This window comes from Teleopsis dalmanni, chromosome X (genome assembly GCF_002237135.1).
Source record: "Teleopsis dalmanni isolate 2A chromosome X, ASM223713v2, whole genome shotgun sequence".
NCBI classification, from domain to species: domain Eukaryota; kingdom Metazoa; phylum Arthropoda; class Insecta; order Diptera; family Diopsidae; genus Teleopsis; species Teleopsis dalmanni.
In genome coordinates this window covers 98,094,792-98,100,565 of record NC_051848.1, presented here as the reverse complement: position 1 = coordinate 98,100,565, position 5,774 = coordinate 98,094,792, and positions in this window count along the sequence as shown.

The following is a 5,774-nucleotide window of genomic DNA, read 5'->3' as shown; positions in this document are numbered from 1 at the left end:
TTATAAAATTTATCAGAATTACAATATTTATTCAAATCATAACCAGTAAAAAAATATATATTTATCTTCACCCACTATTGAGGCATGAGTCTCATTATTTGAAGCCATGTACAAATCACACTTTCACTTTTCTCCAACTTCATCACCACAAACTCCATTGGTCACAAATTCCAAATTTTTTAAAAAGTTTTTTATAAAAAAGTTTGACGAAGAAAAATCCCTTTTTTTCTTATTCTCATTTCCCCAAACTTTATACCTTACGCTTTCCACTCTTCTACTTCAAAATATGCGTCATGCATCTTGCGCCTTACCTTCCTTAGTTTTATTCTACGCGCCTTGTGTTAATCGTTTAACAAAAAATTTTGAGAAAGAACGCCAACCCCTTGAAAAACAACCACAAGTCTCAACCAAAATTACATAAATTCACACGAAAGACAAAATAAAAAATTTTAAAAATTCATACATAACAAATCCCACATTATACAAGGTTTTTGTCTAGAATATTTCCCATGAATTGCATTTTAAAAATCTTAAACACATTCCTTTTTCTTTTCATGTACTACTACATTACTCTCATACTTTTCTTGTATGCGTGCTCCTTTTCGTTTCTTTTACCAATTTTGACACTATCCCAGTAGCAGAATACTCAAGGCCTTGTCAAAAAAAGGCCTTTTAAAAGCACTCCATCAGAAGGTGTAATGAAATTCACATGCCTTTTGTTAAAGTACTTTAAAAAGGTCTTTAGAAGGCGTCACTAAAGGAGTTGATGCGTATTGCGTACACGCAAGCGGTGTTCAAATCATATTTGCATGTTTTGTTTTTAAAGGGCCCATTAGACAGCAACGCTCGTTGTCAACGCGCGCTTGCCATTACACAAACAATTTTTTAACAATTTTTTAAACACGCCCCAGATAAAACAACAAATATACTAAAAATCGCTCCACATGAGAATTTTTTCTCCTACTTTTCTCCTACTTTGTGAAATGCGAAATTTGTTTGTGTAATAGTAATATTTGAAATTTTAAGAAATGTGTTGACGAAAATCAAAAAATTTTGATATATCTTCAACCACGCTCGTGTTTTTGCATATGGATCATTCTTTTACAACTCGGACACCGTTTTGACCTCATGAACTCCGATTTGGCTTATTAAACGGTTTAATTATGTTAAAATTCATAATTTAAAAACAGAAATGATGCGGAACTAATTTAAAATGTTATGTTTTATGTATACATTTATTTTAGAAATAAAAAGTAAAAGTTTTTGTATAGTTTTCCTTCGAAAATTGATTTCATGGTACTTTGGTGCGTATGAGTAATGTGAATGAGACCTGATTAATTAATTTTTTTTAATTACTTCTAAAATGAATATCACAGTGGAAATATTTATTTTTGTAGTAGAATTTATATACTAATTTGAATCAAAACTAAAAAAAAAATTTTTTGTGACATATGCGTTTTTTTTTTTGTACTGAAAAATCGTGTGTATGTGTTTGGTGTGATATAAAAGATAAATAAATTTTTAAAAGTACTTTTAATTACAATATCGTCCTGAAATTTTTGGGTTTTATGTAGAATTTTATTATTAATCGAAATCAAAAATATTATATAAGAATATATGTAGTGAATTCTTTGAAAATACATTCAATGAAAATGTAGTACGCATGCGCTTGATGTGTTTTGCGGGAGAAAAAAAAATATTAAAATATTTCAAAAAAAGATGGTATCAAAACTTTTTATTTCGTAGTAAAATTTAAAACTAAATCTAGATAAAATATAAAAAACGAAAATTTGAAAACTACTTTTGAGAAAAATTTTTTTTTAAATTTAACGGTTAATATTAGTACTTAAGTATTAACAATTTTAATTGTTCAAACAATTTCAATTAATTCAATTAATTATCTTTAAAACGCTGTAAATTTCAAGTTTCTACCTTTTATAGAACTTGAGATATAGCCATTTGAAAATGTGTCTACTATGCCAATTCTCAAAACCCCATGGGTCAATATCTCCAAGGAAAAAAATCACAAAATTTTTTCCCGAGATACGGGTCTTCTTATTTTATGAAAGGAACTCATAAAAAAAATTTCAGCCAAATCGGAGATCATGAGGTCATTTTTTACCAAAATCCGTCCGGTTTGTAAAATAATGACCCATATACAGTCGGATTTGGTCGGCATGCAAAATTTAATTTATTTTGAGAAGTAGAAACGTAAACATCGTTTAAATGCACGCATGATTTGTGGTTAGCATTAGAGTACTGCACGCGCGCATTTGATTTCAGTTTCAAAGCATTCTATTGTGTTTAGAATGGTAGCATACTCTCACTCTCAACGAACAAATACGAATGTATAGGCAAAACAAAATGGAATGAAATAAATATTTGTTTCGTTTGTTTAGAGTACTCTAACTCTAAACATTCTAAAAGTGGTTGAAGTAGTTGGGAGTACTCTAAGCATTTGATTTTCAGTTCATACAAAAATTATGTGTTTTTAAATAGTAAGACACAAATTTATTTATTTAAGTTTTTTTATTAATTAAATATTATTTAAAATGTTGATAATAGTAATTTGTTGATTACATATATAATATGACTTAATATATTAATTAAATATAAAAAAAATTTTGAACAAAAATTTATTTAAAAAAATTATAATAAGTTTTTTTACAGTTTTTACAGTTCACAAATTTAATTTAATATTCAAATTAAATGTTGAGTATCGTCTGACTTAATTCCTCTTTTTCAAGATTGTTGTGTAAAACATGATTTGATTGATAGATCTTTGATTAGATGAAATCAATGTTCTTTTTTCTGATATTAAGTTCCGAGCAACTGAAAAAACCCTTTCCGAAGATGCACTACTTGCTGGTGTTGCAAATAATTTACAAGAAACTTTGTAAAGTAGGAATTCTGAAGGAATTCTTAAGAAATTTCTAAAAATCTCTCTTGTCATAAATAGATATTTTTACCATATCATGCATAAAATTATTTTCCAGGAAAAGGTAAATATGTGAAGCAATTTATTTTGTTACATCATAAAAAACTATCGACAAAGAAGGAAATTCTGCGCAAACCGTTTTTTTAAGTTAACCTTTTGCATTAGATCTACCTGTTTAAACAACTTTTGCATTGAAAATAATAGAAAATTAAACCTAATTTACGTACTTTGTTGTTGCAATTATTGCAAATCTCTACGCACATCCAACTTTCTTTACTTTTGCGCAGGCATCCAAACGCACACAAAATATTTAAAATATTTCTTTGCAATACTAGAATTGTTTGAAATACTCTAAGAGTGATTGAAATACTCTAAATTATTTGTTTATTTGATTTTAAAATTCAAAACAAACGATTATAGAGAACAAATCAACCCCCATTCCATTGAAACGAATGCGGCGGAATTTCATTCTATCGGACCGTTTCTGTTATTCGTTCGTATTCGCTTTAAGGGCCCATTAGACAGCAACGTTCGTTGTCAACGCGCGCTTGCCATTACACAAACAATTTTTTAACAATTTTTAAAACACGCCCCAGATAAAACAACAAATATACTAAAAAATCGCTCTCACGTGAGAATTTTTTCTCCTACTTTTCTCCTACTTTGTGAAATGCGAAATTTGTTTGTGTAATAGTAACATTTGAAATTTTAAAAAATGTGTTGACGAAAATCAAAAAATTTTGATATTTCTTCAACCACGCTCGTGTTTTTGCATATACAGTCGGATTTGGTCGGCATGCAAAATTTAATTTATTTTGAGGAGTAGAAGCGTAAACATCGTTTAAATGCACGCATGATGTCGTTAGCAAGCGATCCTTTGCAAATATGAATGAATTGTATCTTTTATTTTAAATATTTGTATTTTCTACCTAGGTAAAATTTTTTAATTTCCAAAACATGTTATTAAGAAGAATTAAAATATTAATAACCTTGGGCTAAAAAAATATAACCAAACATTAAATTACAATGAGAATTTTGTTTTAAATATTAATTGCATTGTGCACCTACGGAAAATTTGTTATTAAAATATACCAAAAAAAAAAAATTAAATTATATAAAATATAATATATATAAAAATAAATATATAAATTGAAATCATAAAAATAAATATAAATATATAAATTAAAATTATAAATTAAATGTAAAACATCATTTTTCGTAAGGAAATTACGCATAGCAGCCGCTGTTGACACTTCAGCGATTGCTTTAATACTGATGAGTGAACAAATTTTGCATTGTTTGCTGGAGGCGTGTTTAAAAAATTGTTGGTAAATTTAATGTGTAATGGCAAGAGAAGACTTCGTGTGTTTGTCAACGCGCGTTGCTGTCTAAAGTGGGGTGCAGCAACTATCATACTGGTGTGTCATACGAGTTGCGCTCTCTCTTGTTCAAATTTCTTCTAGCGACCGAATTTGAACAGGTATGACACACAAGAGTAGGCAAAATTTTTGAAGAGTGCTTTTGCGGGTAGTGCTGTGAAAATTTGTGTGTTTAAAATAAAATTTTAAAATTGAAAAAATTGATAGTTAACGTATAGGTTGCGCTTTGCTTATAATTGATTATAATTTTGTATATTTTATATATGCCGCGTTTTTTTTTGTGATCTTTATATTCACAGCTTTGGACATCCCACAAACAGCGATTACTTTTATTAACATTCGATGAAAGCATCTAAAAATGCTTTATCTGCATCCATATTCATATTTTTTTTAGGTTTATTGGTCATTAAGCACAGTAGTTAAAATGAAAAGATCAGTAAAGAACCGTAGTTAATTTCATTCACTACCTGTAAAGTTTCTTAAGAAATTTTTCATAAATAGATCATACAAATAATGTATATATATATATACATAAGAATGTATATATCTTCATTGTTTTTCAAGAAATTTGATCATTTCCATATTTTTGTTACTTAAAGGTTATTAACATTTAAAATTCTTTTATTTTAATAACAAGTTTTAAGAAAGAAAAGCATATTTAGAATACAAAGTATTATATCTTAAATTTAGGTTATTAATTAATTGTTATTACGACCAATTTTCAATATGTTTTTTTATTACTGGGCTTAGATCATAAATTTAATTATGTTTATATTTAGATGTTTTTTTAAAAAAATTTTACTTATAATCATCGTTTATAAATTAAAATAAAAGAAAATAAAATATTTAATAAATTAAATAAAATATTTAATAAATTAAATAAAATATTTAATATATTATATAAAATATTTAATTGTATTTTAATTTTTTATAAGAATTTTATGTAAAAATTTATATTTTTTTTTTAACTAAAATACAATTAAATATTTTACACAAATTTATAAGTGTAATTTTAATAATAATAAATATAATAATAATAAATACAATAATAATAAAATAATAAAAAAACATATTAAATTCATATTAAAATTTTACATATATCACCTGCTCACAATAAATTTGCAAGACAAAAATGCTCTTGTATGACGTATGAATCGTTAGGGGTGACAGACTATCATACACAACGCGTATGCGAGAGCTGTTCACCAAAATTTTGGTGAGCACGCCAACATGTTGGTAAAGGTGGCAGACTATCATACCTGTGTGTCATACGACGTTTTTCTCTCTCGTATGACATACCAGTATGATAGTCTGCACCCCACTTAAGGGGCACTTAAGTATATCTGTTTTGGTTACCCTTTGCTTTATTTCGTTGTAGTCTAGATTACTGTCTCTTCTTTGTTAAGTAAAGTTATTGCAAGTTATGAAATTCTAACAAAATTAGTCCATTCGTGAAT